General features: G+C 38.8%; 1 long non-coding RNA gene across 2 annotated transcripts in view; it reads right to left on the bottom strand.

Moving 5' to 3' along the window:
* The window catches only part of LOC122708255, a 150,958-nt gene that overhangs the window by 49,447 nt on the left and 79,616 nt on the right, over positions 1–21,895 (bottom strand). For both annotated transcript variants that reach the window (XR_006345077.1, XR_006345078.1), the window contains exon 2: positions 226–348. This is a non-coding gene — a long non-coding RNA (uncharacterized LOC122708255). The remainder of the gene's footprint in view (positions 1–225; positions 349–21,895) is intronic.

Raw genomic sequence — 21,895 nt, 5'->3', positions numbered from 1 at the left:
GAACAAGAGGCAGGGGTATGCAAATGTTTCTGGTATTTTAAACTTGAGGTAGTTTAATACAGAGAAATAGAGACATATCACTATAAATGGGGTTGGGGAAGTAAGTCTAGGGAAATAAAACAGTCAGAAATCACAGACAATTCTCTCCAATATTCTCAGTCATCTGCAGGATGAAACTGAGTGATTTTTCAGGAAAGAAGCTGGGAGCCGTTGGCAAAACCTTACCTCCTCCAAAGGCCAACCATCTGTCTGTCGCAGCCACAGAACCTCCAATTAGTTCTCTTCCATCTTCAACTTCTCACATGATTCACTCGGTTTGGCAGAATGTAGTTCTTAAGCTTCCAGATCCTGTGACACGTGAGGAAGTATAAAGAATAAATCATGCTAAATTTCCACCAGAAAAGTAGGTACAGTTTACATATCTGGCAATGCTAATATCATACTCTTTTTCATTTAATTTTCATTTTACATTGAAATACAGTTAGTTTTACAATGTTGTGTTAGTTTCAGGTATATAGCAAAGTGATTCAGTTATACATATACATATATTCAACCTTTTTTAGATTATTTTACCATATAGTTTATTACGGAATATTGAGTATAGTTCCCTGTGCTATACAGTAGGTCCTTGTTGGTTGTCTGTTTTATATAGACAGTAGTGTGTATATGTTAATCCCAAACATAATGTATCCCTCCCCCACCATGATTCCTTGCTGGTAACCATAAGTTTGTTTTCTATGTCTGTGAGTCTGTTTCTGTTTGTAAATAAGTTCACTTGTATCAAATTTTTAGATTCTGCACATAAGTGATACCATATGATATTTATCTTTCTCTGTCTTAATTTCACTTAGTAGGTGAAGACTGATCTAATAGTATTGAACCCATGGTTCCACTGAACAACCCGAGCAGCATCAGCCCGTGTGCTGGCCATGGAATGGAGAAACCCACTTGGATCTCCTCCACTTCAAGGGTAAACTTGGCTGCCCAGCTGCTGGAAGGTCTTTCACGATTGTCTCAGATGCACTGAGTTGTCTCCCTGATTGTTCTGTCTGTTCAGGGGCAGGGCACTCCCTTGGGATTATTACTGAAATAGAAAGTCCAGATAATCCAGAGCCAATCTGCAACATGACATGTCTGATAAGCCATGTGCATCCACAGCTCACATTGGGAGCTATCCACTGGCCACAGCAACTCAACTTTTCCTTCCAACACAGTTCTGCCCTTTCTCCTCCTCAGTAACATTCAAAGATGTTATTCAAAGAGCATTTCCTAATACATATTCTGAATATCACACTCTGTAATATTAAACTAAACCCAAACTGTGGCATCAAGATTGCAGTGCAGTGCAACTAGCTTTGCTCAAAGGAATCTCCTCATATAGGATAAAAGGAAAACAAAAATTCCCATTGGTAACTGTTGTGATTATTCTTTACTTCAACACACTTTTTTTAATATTGTATCTTGAAAGACTTAGTTGTATCATTGTCCACAAGCAATATCCTTTATAGAAACTAGCTATGCTAGGAGAAAAGGGGAAAAAAAAAGTAGTCAATTATGTACAAGTCAGACTAAATATTTATTTTTTTTATTCTATCACAACAATGCAACCACAAAAGGAGCTATTTCCCAACAGGGATTGTGACTCCATCTTTAATATGCTATCCCACAACGCTGTAATGTCAGCTGATTATGTAAAATGGAACTATTTGTATCAGAGACTCTAATGGTCATGAATCTATTGCTTTATTTTTTTTTATTTATTGTATCCATCTATTATCTATCTACTCACGTATCCATCTGTTTTTGCTGCATGATGAATCCTGAGAATAGAGAGGTACATACATAGATAATGGGTTTGGAAAGAACATTTCCAGCTCCTAGGGCCACCTGCATTCTCTGACTCAGCCCCTTCCTCTCAGCTTACAGCCCCCTGCTCCATCTTCACAAACCACAGCCTTCAGTCTCTATGAATGACCCTATATCATGCCCACCCTGATAGTCTAGGGTACTAGACGTAGTCCCACCTTCTCCAGAATCTTAAATACCTCTGCAAAGTTGCTTTTGTCATGCGAGGTAACATATTCACAGGTTCTCAGGTTTTGAATATGGACATCTTTATGGTAAGAAAAGTGAGGAATTTATTCTATCCACCAGGGTAATTCACTCTAACTTGATGCATTCTACTTCCCAAATTCAAGACATTCAATGATCATTGTACCTCATGTTCCTTTGTGAAAAAACAAAAATATCAATATATAAACTTATTTTTCATTTCAAAGGAGTATCTTATCATTTTACCAATACTAGAACTCTTAAAGTGTTTACCAAAGAGAAGATCCCTCAATTTTTATATGCAGGTACATTTCTTTAAAAGGTAGTTATCAAAATTGCATTTCATGATCGACATTCCCAATCAGCATGATTCAATGTAGGAGGTCGATAAAATAGATCAGCATAATGTACCAAGGATGGTGATATGATCAAAGTTGCTGTGGACTAGATTATAACCAAGGACTCAGGTTGTCAAAGCACTGAGATAAGACACTGATGGGTATCACTGCAAGTGCTGCTGAAAGAGAACTGCTTCAGGACAACTTGTTAATTGAAGGAAGGAAAAAAAGTCAACTCAATGAGCAAGCGAAAATCGCTCAGTTGTGTCCAGCTCTTTGCGACCCCCTGGGCTGTAGGCAGTCAGGCTCTTCTATCCATGGACTTCTCCAGGCAAGAATAGTGAAGTGGGTAGCTGCTCCATTCTCCAGGAGATCTTCCCAATCCAGGGATCGAACCCAGGTCTCCTGCATTGCAGGTGAATTCTTTACCATCTGAGCCACCAGGGAAGCCCACTCAATGAGTAAAAGGTATAGGAATTTACTGCTGTCCACTAACACACACTCATTCCTATTACCAAAGTCCCAGTACTTGCCAATGAGCACCTTACCTCTCATACAACAGCCATGAAAATATTATAAATTCAGTGTATATTATAATTTTATATTCTGTAAATCAAATTATAGATATGGATTACATCAATCCTTTGATAAAAATGGTAGCAAAATGCCTCACAGCAGTTATGGAATTCGTCCAGTTTTCCAACCAGGTCTTAAACCAAGAACTGAAAAGCATGAGCTTGCTATTGTCGTTTTGCAAGTACTCTTGTATAATGACTAGTGTTAGCCCACCCAGAAATTCTTGTAATCATTTCCACAATATTATATTGCAGGAGCTATTGCTTTCCCAAATCCTTGCCTTTAATAGACACTTTATTCCAGGTAAATGTAGGTAATCATTTAATGAACTATTTCTCCATAACATGACAAGGGTTATCAATATTCATTCTTGAGCTGATGATGAGATTGTTATTATCTTCAAATATGAATAGACCAGATATCCTTCTCAGATCACATTGCAAAATCTTTTCACAAGGACCACTTTAAGTACAAATAACAGTCAAAAAAAATCTAACAGAAAAACATCACTCACTCTAGATATTTCAGGCTGGAGGGGATTTAATACAGAGAATTAAGGGCAAACAAAACTGTTGGAAGAGCTACATCTTTCAAGAAGTCTAAAAGTGCTAGAATCACAGGAAGCTTTCACCAACAATCTTGGCTGCTGCAGCCCGGAAGCCAGTGACTCACAGGAGAACTCACAAGAACAAATTATGCTTTCTTGTCATTTTCTAAAACCCAAGAATCTGGTCATTGTTGCCAATGGAGCAGTGATGGTTCCTGCTTCTTTCTCTTTCCAATCTTGCATTTCTTTGGCAGATATTCGGTTATTGGACTCATCAAAATAAAAGAATAGAAGGAGGCTGTATTAATTTCTGACAGATAAGCACAGATGTTGCAACCCTATGAGCTACGTGAGGAGTAACGTTGGAAAGTAGAGCAGAGAGTAAGAGGTACATGTTTAAGGAGTAAAGAAGAGATGACTTTAACCCAGTAAACTGGATTTAGCTTTTAGTTTTTAAAAAATACTTCTTAAAGCTTATGCTACCATCTCTCTGGGCTTCCCAGGTGGCATGAGCGTAAAGAATCTGCCTGCCAATGCAGGAGATGCAAGATTCCTGAGTCAGGAAGATTCCGCTGGAGTAGGAAATGTCAACCCACTCCAATATTCTTACCTGGAAAATCCCATGGACACAGGAGCTTGGCATGCTGCAGTCCATGCGCTTGCAAAGAGTTGGACATGACTGAGCACACACATAATATCTCTCTCCACATGAACTGTTGTTATTTTTCTTTGATTCTTCTCTGTCACTGACACATCTGCTGACTTTCTGAAAAATCAATGAGAACTTCTCACTTGTCATAATTGTTCTGATAGAGCTTCAATTACATGTGAGTTAATTATATCTTGAATGTTCAAACCCCAAATATTTTAAAGAAACTTCTGCTAAAATTATATCTACTTAGCTTTTAAACATGAGACTGACAGCCCTCTTCTTTTCTTGTTTTCATGCTGTTTTTCTATCATTTTAAAGCAATTAGGTATTTCCTACTTTTTAAGAAAAATCATGAATTTTTGTAATTCATGTAATGAATTAGTAATATAATTTTAGTACATTTCTATATTATTTAGCATGCATGTTACATGGTATACCTTAATTTTTTGGAGAGCCACATCTATAGTTATTATTACTGTGGGCTTTGGGGTAAAAGTGCCTGGAAATGAAAGACAGCTCTCACTGGCACTGCTCATGTGCTCTTATTTGAATGGTTGTGTGTGTTCTCAGTTTCCTCACATATAAACAGAGAATGCTATCAGTACTTATAGAATTTACTGTGATGATAAAATATTAATAGTACCAAGTACATGGTAAAATCAAAGTTACCAACTGTTAAACTAACTGTTCATAAGTGAAAGTCAGTCATGTCTGACTCTTTGGGACCCCATGGACTGTAGACTGCCAGGCTTCTCTGTCCACGGGATTTCCCAGGCAAGAATACTGGAGTGGGTAGCCATTTCCTTCTCTGGGGCATCTTCCCCACCCAGGGATCCAGCCCAGGTCTCTTGCATTGCAGGCAGATTCTTTATCACCTGAGCCAACAGGGAAGCTCCAATAACTGCTCATGACAATAAACTATTAATAGGCTGTCATTGCTCTTACCTGTAGAGGCAGGCTTTTAAGATCTGCCTTTAGTCCTTTATGAAGAGAAAATAATTTTTACCTCTTCATTTTTCTACCCCTAGAGGGTTCCCAGCTTTTTCTTTACTTTTTTTTTTAATTAATTTTTTCTCCATTTATTTTTATTAGTTGGGGACTACTTACTTTACAGTATTGTAGTGGTTTTTGCCATACATTGACATGAATCAGCCATGGATTTACATGTGTTCCCCATCCTGAACCCCCCTCCCTCCTCCCTCCCCATCCCATCCCTCTGGGTCATCCCAGTGCATCAGCCCTGAGCACTTGTCTCATGCATCCAACCTGGACTGGCGACCTGTTTCACACTTGATAATGTACATGTTTCGATGCTGTTCTCTCAGATCATCCCACCCTGGCCTTCTCCCACAGAGTCCCAAAGTCTGTTCTATATATCTGTGTCTCTTTTTCTGTCTTGCATATAGGGTTATCATTACCATCTTTCTAAATTCCATATATATGTGTTAGTATACTGTATTGGTATTTATCTTTCTGGCTTACTTCACTCTGTATAATGGGCTCCAGTTTTATCCATCTAATTAGAACTGATTCAAATGAATTCTTTTTAATGGCTTGGTAATATTCCATGGTGTATATGTACCACAGCTTTCTTATCCATTCGTCTGCTGATGGGCATCTAGGTTGCTTCCATGTCCTGGCTATTATAAACAGTGCTGTGATGAACATTGGGGTGCACGTGTCTCCTTCAGATCTGGTTTCCTCGGTGTGTATGCCCAGAAGTGGGATTGCTAGCAGTTCTATTTCCAGTATTTTTTAAGGAGTCTCCACACTGTCCTCCATAGCGGCTGTACTGGTTTCCTTTCAAGGCTACTCCTTGAGTTGAATGACTTGTGAGACAAGAAGTCACACACTGTACCTACTGTCACCCATGTCCAGCCACAGCCTTGGCCTCCAGAAATGAACAAGTGAGCTGCAAAGTGTCTTATGCCAGCAAGACCAAGAACCTCCTAGAAAGCTAATCAATGATCCTGAGACTATATAGCTTTTAAAATTCCTTTTCAGAAAACTATAGAAGTTGGGGAACAAAACACAAAAGTCACTGGGTTTGGCCTTATGTGCACAGTGCATCTTGGCTTTCACATATATGAACCATAAAATAGACGTGAACATATATATTTTTTAAAATAACATTGATTTGGCTGCATCGGGTCTTAGTTGTGGCAAGCAGGTTCTTCAGTGCATCACACAGAATCTCTCTGGTGGTACACAAGCTTTCTAGTTGTGGCTCACAGGCTTAGATGCTCTGCAGCATTTGTGTCTTAGTTTCCCGACCAGAGATCAAACTTATGTCCCTTGCATTGGAAGGTGGATTCTTAACCACTGGACCACCAGTGAAGTCCCAATGTGAACATATTAATAGTACCTTTGCCTATTTTGTGTTCTCTTCTTTGCCAACTTTAGTAACATTACATCCATATTTGTTAGGATTTTCTTTCTATTCTAATATTAAACTGAAAGTATATCTCCTTCCATACATTAATTCATAAAATAATTAAATTAATTCAGAAATGTACCTATTGAGGGGAATTCATTTTACTAATTTTGGGGCATACAAAAAGTTATTCTACGGGCCCAGAAGAAACTCAGGAGTATGGCATGAACATGGGAAAGAAAAGGATAGCAAGGAAATATTAGATCAGGAAGCAAATGTTTAGTCTCAGAGAGCAGAGGCTTAAGGAAAAGATAGAGTAAAACCTGAAAGGGGAAAAATCTCAGCGAAAGAGAACACTTTTCCAATGAACCACATAGATGGACTCATCTTCATCTTGCCTGATTATTATGAGTTCTATCAACTTTTCCATTGAAGTCTAACATATGAACAGTCAATAATGGACTGTCTGCTTACTACACGTACCATCTGTGTACCTGTTTCACGCTTGAAATTGAGGGCTTCCTCAGTGAGGCAGAAGTACTGAATGTCTCTAAGGGTTGTCACAGGTCTAAGATTTAAAAGATTCCCATGCACAAACAAAGGAACTTAAGCAGTTGACTGCTTAGTCACAGCAGATAACTCAACACAATTATTTCATCATTATGAAGTGATCATTTCATAATTCAGAGATCCTCATGTTTGCTCTCATAATTTGATGGTCCTTGTTTTATATTAATTTACTCAACAAGTATTTATTCAGACCAAGATTTTAAGTGAAGAATATGAATATCCCTGGAGTCTCTATCATGTATATGGCTGAAGGCAGGTATGCCATCAAGCCAATGCCAGATGATTATGAAGCCCCTCAGATCTAATTTTCACAAGACGAGGTTCTCTGGCTTCCTTTGACTGACTTTCTCTCTCTCTTTCTCTCTCTCCCCCTCCCTCTTGATTAACCAATTATTGTTGTGGTTTGGTTGCCCAATCATGTCCAGCTCTTTGAGACCCCATGGACTGGGGTTTCCCTGTTCTTCATCATCTCAATGAGTTTGCTCAAACTCAATGTCCATTAAGCTGGTGATGCTATCCAACCATCTCATCCTCGTCATCCCTTTCTCCTCTTGCCTTCAATCTTTCCCAGCATCAGGGATTATTATTCAATGGGATATTATATTTTTTAGTTTTGTTTTTTTTTTTTTTGCTACACCCCACAGCATGTGGGATCTTAGTTCCCTGACCAGGGGTGAAACCCACAGCCCCTACAGTGGAAGTGCAGAGTTCTAACAACCAAGCCATCAGGGAAGTCCCTTTCTTTCTCTTCTACTAGTTCATTAAACATGCTGTAGTATGCGTTATCTTTCCAATTACTCATTTGCTCCCTTCTGAACTAATTGAGTGTGGTTAACTACACTTACCTCTTGACACTTTTCTGAAAAAGATATTATGTCTCATTTTAGAATGTGTTGCACCATTTCATAAATACCTGCATGATTGCTCTCATAATTGTATGGTCTTTATTTTATATTAATTTACACAACAAATATTTATTCAATTTATATTACATACTTATTAAGATATGGTCCTGTCTTTAAGACACTCACGTTATGTCACTGAATAAATACAGTTCTCAGGGGAAGGGTGTGGACACATAAAGGAGGAAAGAGTAGTTTTTTCCTACTTAGTTGGGATGGAGAGGGAGGGAAGGCTGCAGGTGGTGCTGTTTATGTTCATCTTTAAAACTGAATACATGCTTGCCCAGCAAATGAGGTGTAAAAGATGAGGAGTAAGAAGCAGTGTGAACAAAGCCACGGAGAGGGGATTGATTCATTAAAGGAATGTGTTTGCTCCGTTCAGATAAGCACCAGAAGGTTGCTCTAAGTCAAATAAGGAAATAACTGAGAAAGGGATCTGTGCCAAGATCTGAGATTCCAGAGAAAGGAGACAGGAGGGATGCTAAAGGGGCTGCAGTTGATCTTAAGGTCTGTAGGGAGCTATTAAAAATAGTAAGCCGAGTGGATAAGATGCTCAGATGAAAGTATTTCAATGCGTGGAGTAAGAATATATGAATAGGTTATTGAAAAAGAATAAAAATTCCACAGACAAACATTATATATTTATGAGGATTTGGTGCTTTAATCTGTGGGGGAAAAAATTGTTTTAGAAGGCTCAATAGTCTAGGGTCATTCTGCTAGGGTTAGAATGCTGATTCTACCAACTAACATATACATGAATTGGGCAAAACCAATAACCATTTGGTGCCTTACTTGTCCCTTCTTTCAAATGCTGTGTTTAATCCTCAAACAAACACCAATAAGTTGGGAATAAATTGAAAGCTCCTGGCACAGTTAAGGGTTGTCCAATATTAGTGATTATTATTATAATTACAAGTTGTATATCCATTTAAAAATATTTAGATTCATATTTCACACCATTTATAAGAATATATTTCAAGCGGATCAAACTAAAACATTTTCTATTAAAAATATGGAAGTATTAGGACAAAAAACACAGACATGATCTTCTAACTTTTGGATAGAGAAAGTCTTCTAAGTAATTACGCAAAAAATATCAAACAAAAGTGTGCAAGTTTGAGAATCCTACAGTCATGAATTTCTGTGCGAGACATCCCCTGCTGCAAATGAAGACAAATGACAGACCAGATTTTTCAATACATATAAGAAGTGGTGGCAAGGGTGTGGGGAGATAGGTACTTATAGAGAGCTCACAGGTGGGCAAATAGGTGCAATCATTTTAGACAGCAGTGTGGCAGGATTTCTTAAAATAAAAATGACAGGCAGGTTCTGTGAGCCTATTTCTATGTCTTGGTTATTTACAGTCCTCATACAGGTGGTGATGGTGGTTTAGACGCTAAGTCGTTTCCAACTCTTGTGACCCCACGGACTATAGCCTGCCAGGCTCCTCTGTCCATGGGATTCTCTGGGCAAGAATACTGGAGTGGGTTGCCATTTCCTTCTCCAGGGGATCTTCCCGACCCAGGAATTGAACCTGGGTCTCCTGCACTGCAGACAGTTTCTTTACCAACTGAGCTATGAGGGAAGCACAAATAATACAGGTAACTTAAAAATACCCCAGTATAAAAAGTGTGATATAAATGTGTAAAGAAGAATTCACACCTATACTCAGTGAAGCATACAGAAGGATGTTTACTGCACTGCTGTGGATAGGAGAAAAAAAAATTTTAAACTACCAAAATGATTATCAATGGAATTTTAACGATACTATGTCTAACCTATGGAATATCATGAATATTGAAAGAGAATAAGACAGAACTAGATCGTTTATATGAGAACAAATTCTATGACATATGGTTAATAGAAATAAAAATTGTAAAACAGGGACAGTGTAAGATCTGCTTTAAACCACAGAAAGAAAGAAAGAAAGTGAAGTTGCTCAGTTGTGTCCAACTCTTTGCGACCCCATGGATTGTAGCCCACCAGGCTCCTCTGTCCATGGGATTTTCCAACCAAGAATACTGGAGTGGGTTGCCTTTCCCTTCTCCAGGGGATCTTCCCAACCCAGGGATCAAACCTGGGTCTCCCACATTGCAGGCAGATTCTTTACCCTCTGAGCCACCAGGGAAGCCCAACCACAGAAGCATATCCTTATTTACAGAGGAATTTGTGCATATTAATGGATAGAAGAAGGTTTGAAAACAATGTCTACCATTTCCTCCCTACAGATCAGTTCAGATCAGATGCTCAGTCCTGTCTGACTCGTTGTGACCCCATGAACTGCAACACATCAGACATCCTTGTCCATCACCAACTCCTGGGGTTTACTCAAACTCATGTGCATTGAGTCAGTGATGCCATCCAAACATCTTGTCCTCTGTCGTCCCCTTCTCCTCCTGCCCTCAATCTTTTCCAGCATGAGGGTCTCTCAAATGAGTCAGCTCTTTGCATCAGGTGACCAAAGTATTGGAGCTTCAGTTTCAGGATCAGTCCTTCCAATGAATATTCAGGTCTTATTTCCTTTAGGATGGACTGCTTGGATCTCCTTGCAGTCCAAGGGACTGTCAAGAGTCTTCTCCAACACCACAGTTCAAAAGCATCAATTCTTCCATGCTCAGCTTTCTTTATAGTCGAACTCTCACATCTATACAGGACTAATGGGAAAACCACAGCTGTGACTAGATGCACCTTTGTTGGTAATGTCTCTGCTTTTCAATATGCTGTCTATGTTGGTCATAACTTTTCTTCCAAGGATCAAGCATCTTTTAATTTCACGGCTGTAGTCACCATCTGCAGTGATTTTGGAGCCCCCCAAAATAAAGTCTGTCACTGTTTACACTGTTTCCCCGTCTATTTGCCATGAAGTGATGGGACCGGATGCCATGATCTTAGTTTTCTGAATGTTGAGCTTTAAGCCAACTTTTTCACTCTCCTCTTTCACTTTCATCAAGAGGCTGTTTAGTTCTTCTTAACTTTCTGCCATAAGGGTGGTGTCATCTGCATATCAGAGGTTATTGATATTTCTCCCAGCAATCTTGATTCCAGTTTGTGCTTCACTCAGCCCAGCATTTCTCATGATGTACTCGGCATACAAGTTAAATAAGCAAGGTGACAATATACAGCCTTGATGTACTCCTTTTCCTATTTGGAACCAGTCTGTTGTTCCATGTCCAGTTCTAACTATTGCTTCCTGACCTGCATACAGGTTTCTCAGGAGTCAGGTCAGGTGGTCTGGTATTCCCATTTCTTTCACACTTTTCAACAGTTTGTTGTGGTCCACATATTAAAAGCTTCCCTTGTGGTTCAGACAGTAAAGCGTCTGCCTACAATGCAGGAGATCCAGGTTCGATCCCTGGGTCAGGAAGATCCTCTGGAGAAGGAAATGGCAACCCACTCTAGTACTCTTGCCTGGAAAATCCCATGGACATAGGAGCCCCGTAGGCTACAGCCCATGGGGCTGCAGAGTAGGACACAACTGAGCAACTTCACTTAACTTCACTTCACATAGTCAAAGGCTTTGGCATAGTTGATAAAGCAGAAATAGACATGTTTCCCTGGAACTCTCTTGCTTTTTTGATGATCCAATGGATGTTGGCAATTTGATCTCTGGTTCCTCTGCCTTTTCTAAATCCAGGTTGAACAGCTGAAATTTCATACTTCATGTACTATTGAAGCCTGTCTTGGAGAATTTTGAGCATTACTTTACTAGGGTGTGAGATGAGTGCAATTGTGTGGTAATTTGAGCACTCTTTGGCATTGCCTTTCTTTGGGATTGGAATAAAAACTGACTTTTTCCAGTCCTGTGGTCACTGCTGAGTTTTCCATATTTGCTGGCATATTGAGTGCAACACTTTCACAGTATCATCTTTCAGGATTTGAAATAGCTCAACTGGAATTCCATCACTTCCACTAGCTTTGCTCGTAGTGATGCTTCCTAAGGCCCACTTGACTTCACATTCCAGGATGTTTTGCTCTAGGCTTGTGATCACACCATTGTGATTATCTGGGTCATGAAGATCTTTTTTGTACAGTTCTTCTGTGTATTCTTGCCACCTCTTCTTAATATCCCCTGCTTCTGTTAGGTCCCTACCATTTCTGTCCTTTATCGAGCCCATCTTTGCATGACATATTCCCTTGGTATCTCTAATTTTCTTGAAGAGATCTCTAGACTTTCCATTCTATTGTTTTCCTCTATTTATTTGCATTGATCACTAAGGAAAGCTTTCTTTTCTCCCCTTGCTATTCTTTGGAACTCTGCACTCAAATGGGTATATCTTTCCTTTTCTTTCCCTTTGACATATTCCCTTGGTATCTCTAATTTTCTTGAAGAGATCTCTAGACTTTCCATTCTATTGTTTTCCTCTATTTATTTGCATTGATCACTAAGGAAAGCTTTCTTTTCTCCCCTTGCTATTCTTTGGAACTCTGCACTCAAATGGGTATATCTTTCCTTTTCTTTGCCTTTCCCTTCTCTTCTATTCACAGTTATTTGTAAGGCATCATCAGACAACCATTTTGCCTTTTTGGATTTCTTTTCTTTGGGGATCGTCTTGATACCTGCCTCCTGTATAATGTCACAAACCTCCATCCATAGTTCTTCAGGCATGCTGTCTATCAGATCTAATACCTCAAATCTATTTGTCACTTCCACTGTATAATCATAAGGGATTTTATTTAGTTCATACCTGAATGGTCTAGTGGTTTTCCCTACTTTCTTCAATTTAAGTCTGATTTTGGCAATAAGTAGTTCATGATCTGGGCCAGGGTCAGCTTTCAGTCTTGTTTTTGCTGAGTGTATAGAGGTTATCCATCTTTGGCAAGAAAGAATATAATCAATCTGATTTCAGTGTTGACCATCTGGGGATGTCCATTTGTAGAATCTTCTCTTGTGTTGTTAGAAGAGAATGTTTGCTATGACCAGTGCATTTTCTTGACAAAACACTGTTAACCTTTGACCTGACTCATTTTGTACTCAAGGGTAAATTTTCCTGTTACTCCCAGTATCTCTTGACTTTTTGCTTTTGCATTCCAGTCCCCTATAATGAAAAGGGCATTTTTTGGGGGTGTTAGTTCTAGAAAGTCTTGTAGGCTTGTAGGCTTTGGTGAGTAAGTGAAGACTTTTCTTCGAGGAGTAATCAGAGCATGTTTATTTTTTATTTATATTTTTAAGTGAGATCTGATGAAATAACAAGACTTAACAAAATAGAAGAATAAAGAAGCATATTCCAGACAGAGAAGCTGTAAGCTAGATTCATGGGACAGATGACAAAGTCTGAGGCTCATCTGAGGAACTGGGAGGAGTTCAACTGACTAGAGAGAACAGGTGTAACAGAATAAGAATCAAGTGAGGTTAAAGGTCCTGAGCTTTGCATAAGTGAGACTACCGTCTCTATTTTGCCCTTGAACATGCATGTCATTTTGTTCAGACATAGAATTCTTGTCTCACGTTCGTTTTCCTTTTAATATTCTGCACGGTTGCTCATTGCATGCAGTGTTGCTGAAATGTCAAAGGTTGCCTGGTGCTTGTTGCTCTGCAGGTAAATGAACTTGCCTCTTTTATTGAATATAATGCATATTTTTATCTTGTTTCATTAATATTATCTTCTCTGACAGTCAATGAGTCTGAGAAACCCACTATTCATGTTATCACTGTTGATTCCTTAACTGCAAATTTTCTCCTTTTGGAAATCTTATGACTCATATGTTGGAACTCCTACACATTCTCCATGTTTCATCTTTTCTAATGACTTTATAGCCTGCATTTCAACATTTAATGACTTTTAAGGGAAGGTTTGTTATGCCTTTTCTTCCCCATTAATTTAATTCTTGGTCCTACTAATAACTCATTGTTTTATTCCTTTACTATTGTTTTAAATTCAGCAACTGTTTGCCAGTCTTTCCCTTTTCATTACTACCAGAATTTATTCCATAAGCTCAATGCCCTCTGAAATGTTACAAAGTGATTAACATAAATTTCTATTTACATTCTATATCACTCAGGGCTCCTCAGAGAAAGGGAAATAGCAGAAATAGCTAATTAAAGAAATAAAAAGGGGGAGAGAAAGAAAGTAATTTTAAGAAAGTGGTTCACACAATTGTTAGTTTAGTCACTAAGTCACATCCGAGTTTTTCATAACCCCAAGGACTGCAGCCCACCAGGTTACTCTGTCCATGGAATTTTTCAGGCAAAAATACTGGAATGGGTTGCTGTTTCCTTCTCCAGGTCGCATAACTATGGGGGCAGGCAAATATGAAATCTATGTCAGGCTGGTACCTGGAGACTCAGGCAGGATTTCTCTGTCACAGTCTCACCCCTAATTTCTTCCCCACCTCTCTTTTTGAGGGAAATGTTTTTACTTAAATCAACTGATTGCATGTGTTAATCACATCTACAGAGCACCTTCATAGCAGCAACTAGAGGAGTGTTTGACCAAAACCTGGGACCAGAGCCCAGCCACCATGGCACACGAAGTTGACCAACATTGCAATTTATACCAGTTACTGTCATATTAACATAAAGCATCATAGTTATACTTATGATATTAGAAGGCCTCTGGGTTTGTGTCGTATTCTATCTTTTATCAAACCATCAGCTCTGATTCTCCCATGCAGATTCATTTGATGAAACATACCATCTTTTCATTTGCCCACGTTTGCTTGTATTTTGCTTTGTTTTTTAATCGATACAGAATTTATGTGAATGCTTTCCAGATTTTGAGGTTGAAATGAATTCTGTCAAATCAGACCCCATTGGGTAATCTATCTCAGCTTTCCATTTTACAATCTCTTATAAGTAGTAAAAAAAAAAAAATAATAACCCTTTTAAAAGAAATATGTTTGTAATAACCCCTTTTTAGTCTCTGTCAGGTTGAAAACTCATTTCCAGATAAAGTAACAACTTTAAGTAAAAAGGGTTTGGATCCTCATTCAGAACTGTCTGGTAAAACTGAAGCCCCAAAAGTCACTATCCCAAGCAATTAAAATGATTGATTTAGTAAGTTAGATAAAAGCAATTTTAGAACTTTGTTAAAATAGTTAAAAATAAACTATCATTGACATCTTTTATAAAAGTAAAGGGAGTAGTCAGTAGTTATTAATAAAACAAAGAGTGCCATCTACTGACTACACAATTCTCTGGTGAAAGCTGCCTTCAACATCAATGTAATACCACACAACTTCCCAGTGTGATAGTGTTATCGTCATTCATTTGATATTCTGCATTTTCCAAGAACTTTTGTTCATTTTAAAAGATCATATTTAAATCTCTAGTTCTGCTAACTGAAATGGAATTTACATGTGCTTAAATAAAATGACTGCCACCTTACAAAATCACTGTCATCAAGAAGCAATTTTTTTTAAGTGCCCCTTTGTGCTCAGAACTACGTGATATAAAAGAAATATGTCTATATTCTCCTCACACAAGATTCTGCAACAATGGTGGAGACTGCAGAAATGTAAGACCAATTAGGCACCAGCATCCCTGCCCCCACCACAAAAATAAAAAACAAAAAACCCTGCTGACATGATTAAAGAAAAGCACATATTGATATAACTTCAGATACCACTTTACAGAGGAAGTAACATGTAGAGTTTTTAGGACAATCAAAATAACACAGTAATTGGAGAAGAGTATCATGTACTATATTTAAATTGCTGTTGCTTAGTTGCTCACTTGTGTCCAATTCTTTGCAACTCCATGGACTGTAGCCCTCCAGGCTCCTCCATCCATGGTATTTTCCAGGCAAGAATACTGGAGTGGGTTGCCATTTCCTTCTCCTGGGGATCTTTCTGAACCAGGGTTCGAATCCATGTCTTCTGCTTGGCAGGCAGTTTTTAAATAGAAATCAATGTTTTGTGGCTTCCCTTGTAGCTCAGTCAATAAAGAATCTGCCTGCAATGCAGGAGACCCAGGTTTGATTCCTGGGTTGGGAAGATCCCCTGGAGAAGGAAATGGCAACCCACTCCAGTATTCCTGCCTGGAGAATCCCAAGGACAGAGGAACCTGGAAGGCTATAGTCCATGGGGTCGCAAGAGTCAGACACAACTTAGTGACTAAACCACCACCGATGTTTTAAAAGTGCAGAGGATAAGATGGTTGGATAGCATCACCGATTCAATGGACATCAGTTTGAGCAAACTCCAGGAGACAGTGAAGGATGTAAAGCCTGGCATGCTGCAGTGCATGGGGTAGAAAGAATCGGACATGACTTGGCGACTGAACAACAACAACAGTTTAAAAAGTGCAGAGACAAAGCTTCCTCTGTGGTCTACTAGTGACACTGTGAAATTTCCAGAAAGTGGAGCAGGGATGGGAGGGCTGCATGTCCAAGGTAGGACTGTAGTGTGTAGAGGAATCACTGGCTCCAGAGACAGAAACAGAGGGCTGGTTAATCTCCAGGGGATACTCTTCAGTCTCACCGCTGGCTTTGGGGTCCCAGGTAGAGCGAGCTGGGTGAATACATGACCCTGTACCTTCCACCCTTTATATGTTAATAGATCAGACAAGTAACAAAACTGAGGCTTCCCTGCTGGCCCAGTGGTTAAGCCCTCACCTCTCAATGCAGGGGGTGAGGCTTCAACCCCTCTTCAGGGAGCTAAGCTCTCACATGCCTTGTGGCCAAAAACCAAAATATAAAACAAAAGCAATATTGTAATAAGTGCTAAAAATTCTTAAAAAAAAAAAAGAAAGAAAGAAAGAAAAAGAAACAAGACTGATGTTCCTATGAAAGTGCAAAATGCTAATCTCTTCTGATAACCCTGACTTCCTAGGCTCTCACCCTGATGAAGGTTTCTCCTGGAACATTATTAGGCTCTTTCAACAAGGGAGGAATCATGAGAAGTCTACAATAAAAATAGAATTAGTAGGATGTTCCAACTCCATTCTTTTGTTAACTCATTTCATAGAGTACTTTTAAGCAGAATGGGTTTGTATAACCCATTCATCTGTGTTTTATTTGAGTTATATTTTTTTATTGTCAAAATAAATAAACAACAGCACATGCTTCCAGTCCCAGGGCCCAATTATTACTAAAACACTGCTTACTCTCCCTGTAAGGCAGAAATGCCATGTGGAGAATTAAACATAAGATTCTAGAAAGACTGTAGGATGAGAATATCTATCTTAATGCCAGTAGGGCTTCAGGTTAGTGCAAAAGAAAGATCCTGACAAATTTTATAGGTAAAATTTAGAACTAATTTTATCCCTTTAAAACTTTATTTTTATTCCTTTAAAACTTGCAATGGTACTCTAGTTCTCTAACTTCTTGTGGTCAGCAAAGTAACAGACCTTACATATATTAGGTCATAATCTCTGATACCCACATATGTTACCTTTTGCAGAAAGCGGTTTTAAGATGTGATTAACTTGAGGAGCTTGAAAAGGGGGCATTATCCTGAAATATCTGAGTAGGCCCTAAACACAATCACAAGTGTCCTTATAAGTGGGAGGCAGTTGACATACTGAATGAGAAGGGCATGTGAAAACAGAGAAGAAATAGATTTGAAGAAGCAGACCTCAAAAATATGAAGATGATTGGCTTAAAGACTGGAGTGATTTGGCCACAAGCAAAGGAATGGGCTTCCCTGGTGTCCCAGATGGTAAAGAATCTGCCTGCAATGGAGGAGACCTGGGTTCCACCCCTGCATTGGGAAGATCCCGTGGAGAAGGGAATGGCAAGTCACTCTAGTATTCTTGCCTGGAAAATCCCATGAACGGAGAAGCTTGGTAGGCTACCAAGCATGGGTGGCAAAGAGTCAGACACGACTGAGTGACCAACACTTTTACTTCTTTCAAGGAATGGCAGAACCATGAGAAGCTGGGAGAAGCCAACACCTTGATTTGAGTCCAGCAAAACTGATTCATATGGGGGGCCTGGAGAACAGTGAGAAAATACATTTCTGCTGTTTTAACCTCTAATTTTGTAGTAATTTGTCAAGGCATCTACAGGAAATCAATATACTCCATGGGTTTTTTTTCTTTCTATTATCCAGTTTTCATAATTTAATACTGGGTACCATTTAAATGCCTTTGGTGCTATGCTAAATCTTTTACACAAAGTGTCTCCAATCCTTCTGTTTTTCCTGAAATCATTCTGTTCTTTTCCTGCTCACTCTGTTCCAGACACACTTCATGCCTTAACACACAAGTGCATTTCAGAGTGGGCCATGGTTCTTTCCTCTGATAGGAATGTTTCTACTCAAACATCAGAACAATGAACTCTCTTGCCTTCTTCAAATCCCTGATCAAATTTACTCTCTCACTGGGTCTACTTCTGAACTACCCTACTCCACACTGCAGCTTCCTTCCCTACCCATAATTGTATCTGCTATATTTTATGATTTTAATCTCATTTAAAGCTCTAAAATGTCAAATACATTACTTGCTATGTTTATTTTATATCTTTTTTTCTGCTTCCTCTAGGATGTGATCTTCCTAAGGTCAAAGATTTTCTCTGTTTCACTAATGGATGCTCAATGAATAGAAGAATATTCAATATCAAGCAAATAATAGGCACCAGGAGCTGAATGTAGCTTAGATCATGAACTCCTGATTGCAAAATGGAGGCTTAAATTGAAGAAAGTAAGGGAAAAAACTAGGACACTTAGGTATGACCTAAAGCAAATCCATTATGATTATTCAGTGGAAATGACAAATAGATTCAAGGGAATAGATTTGATAGAGCGCCTGGAGAACTAGGAAGAGGTTTGTAACACTGTGCAGGAGGTGGGGATCAAAACCATTCCCAAGAAAAAATAATGCAAAAAGGCAAAAAGGAAATATTAATAACCACAGATATGCAGATGATACCACTCTTATGGCAGAAAGGGAAGAGGAACTAAAGAGCCTCTTGATGAAGGTGACAGAGGAGAGTGAAAAAGCTGGCTTAAAACTCAAGCTGGCTTAAAACTCAACATTCTATGACAAAACCCACTACAATATTGTAAAGTAATTAGCCTCCAACTAATAAAAATAAATGGAAAAAAAAAAAAAACAAACTCAACATTCAAAAAACTAAGATCATGACATCTGGTCCCATCCCTTCATGGGAGATAGATGGGGAAACAAAGGAAACAATGAGAGACTTTCTTTCTTAGGTTCCAAACATCACTGTTTATGGTGACTGCAGCCAGGAAATTAAAAGACACTTGCCCCTTGGAAGAAATGCTATCACCAATATAGGCAGCATATTACAAAGCAGAGACATTACTTTGCCAACAAAGCTTCATATTGTCAAAGCTATGGTTTTTCCAGTAGTCGTGTATGGATATGAGAGTTGGACCATAAAGAAGCTTGAGTGCCAAAGACTTGATGCTTTAGAACTGTCATATTGGAGAAGAATCTTGGGTGTCCCTTGGACTGCAAGGAGATCACACCAGTCAATCTTAAAGGAAATCAATCCTGAATATTCATTGGAAGGACTGATGCTGAAGCTGAAGCTCCAATACTTTGGCCACCTGATGCAAAGAACTGACTCCTTAGAAAAGACCCTGATGTGGGAACGATAGAAGGAGGGAGGAGAAGGGGATGATAGAGGACGAGATGGATGGATGACATCACCAACTCAATGGACATGAGTTTGAGCAAAATCTGGGAAATGGTGAAGAACAGGGAATCCTGGCATGCTGCAGTCTGTGGCGTGACAAAGAGTCGGAAACAACTGAGTGACTGAACAACAACCACATATTTTTTTCTTAAATGAATGAAATTGAAGGAAAGTATTTAAACATTTACCACAGTAAGTTAAAGAGACTGCGATGCTACCCAAATGAATTTTAACTGAGTATAGGATGAAACATCCAATCTTCTTGTGTTTTTATTGGTGTTCTGTGCTAGTTAAAGGCTCATACTTCATTATAGGGCCATAGAACTGGCAACTATTCTTCTGGTTATAAGGCAGACTGATAATTTTCTATTTACATAAGTACTCAATGGAGCTCCACATAAACTTATCCGATAGGTAAGGGCAAAAATGCTAGGGAAAGAGTTTCTCCAAGGTTGGATCTTATACCTACCACAGAACCTGTCAGATAATTCCCTAAATAAGCAAAAACTCACACTGAATGGACATAAAGGATATCTGAACATTTTCCAAGTAAACTGGATAAGGCATTATAGAGAAAAATTCCCTTTGCAGATTACTTATTACTTTCCTGATCTATTAACAAGGAAAATCAAGAGGAATTTCCTATTTCCTTAGGTAGAAAGGCTGAAATACTATTGAAGTATAGTTGATAGATATACATAGATAGAGTTCATAGATAAATTCATTTGTACCATATTTTAGATTCCATATATTAATGAAATCCTATGTTTTTTCTTGAGAGTCCCTTGGACTGCAAGAAAATCCAACCAGTCCATCCTAAAGGAGATCAGTCCTGGGTGTTCATTGGAAGGACTGATGCTGAAGCTGAAACTCCAATACTTTGGCCACCTCATGAGAAGAGCTGACTCATTGGAAAAGACCCTGATGCTGGGAGGGATTGGAGGCAGGAGGAGACGGGGATGACAGAAGATGAGATGGTTGGATGGCATCACTGACTCGACGGACATGAGTTTGAGTAAACTCTGGGAGTTGGTGATGGACAGGGAGGCCTGGAGTGCTGTAACTCAAAGAGTCGGACATGACTGAGCAACTGAACTGAAGATTTTTTATTTATTTATTTTTTTATTGAAGGATAACTGCTTTACAGAATTGATTTTTCTGTCAAACCTCAACATGAATCAGCCATAGGTATACATATTTCCCCTCCCTTTTGAACCTCCCTCCTATCTCCCTCCCCATCCCACACCTCTACATTGATACAGAGCCCCTGTTTGACTTTCCTGAGCCATACAGCATATTCCCATTGGCTGTCTGTTTTACATATGGCAATATAAGTTTCCATGTTAATCTATCCATACATCTCACCCTCTCCTCCCCTCTCCCCATGTCCATAAGTTTATTCTCTATGTCTGTTTCTCCACTGCTGCCCTATAAATAATTTTTTCAGTACCATTTTTCTAGATTTTGCATATATGTGTTAGAATACAGTATCTATATTTCTCTTTCTGAATTACCTCACTTTGTATAATAGGTTATACATTCATCCACCTCATTAGAACTGACTCAAATTCATTCTTTTCTATGGCCGAGTAATATTCCATTGTGCATATGTACCACTACTTCTTTATCCATTCATATGTCCATGGGCATCTAGGTTGCTTTCATGTTCTAGCTGTTGTAAATAGTTTTGCACTGAACAATGGGATACATGTGTCTTTTTCAATTTTGGTTTCCTCAGGATATATGCCTAGGTATGGGATTGCTGGGCAATAAGGTGGCTTTATTCCTAGTTTTTTAAGGAGTCTCCATACCGTCTTCCATAGTGGCTGTATCAATTTACATTCCCACCAACAAGGCAAGAGCATTACCTTTTTTTCCACACCCTCTCCAGCATTTATTGTTGACAGACTTTTTGATGATGGCCATTCTGTCCAGTGTGAAGTGATATCTCATTGCAGTTTTGATTTGAATTTCTCTAATAGTGAGCGACATTGATCATCTTCTCATGTGTTTGTTAGCCAACTGTATGTCTTTTTAGGTCTTTTTCCCACTTTTTGAATGGGCTGTCTGTTTTTCTGATATTGAGTTGTATGAGCTGCTTGTATATTTTGGAAATTAATCCTTTGCTAGTTGTTTCATTTGCTATTATTTTCTCCCATTCTGAGGATTTTTTTTTTCACCTTGCTTATAGTTTTCTTTGCTGTGCAAAGACTTTTCAGTTTAATCAGGTCCCACTTGTTTACTTTTGTTGTTATTTCTGTTACTCTAGGAGATGGGTCATAGAGGATCTTGCTTCGATTTATGTCATTGAGTGTTCTGCCTAAGTTTTCCTCTAAGAGGT

The sequence above is a fragment of the Cervus elaphus genome, chromosome 14 (genome assembly GCF_910594005.1).
Source record: "Cervus elaphus chromosome 14, mCerEla1.1, whole genome shotgun sequence".
NCBI classification, from domain to species: domain Eukaryota; kingdom Metazoa; phylum Chordata; class Mammalia; order Artiodactyla; family Cervidae; genus Cervus; species Cervus elaphus.
Note: the sequence above shows the minus strand (reverse complement) of the source record. Positions and strands in the feature narration are given on the sequence as shown.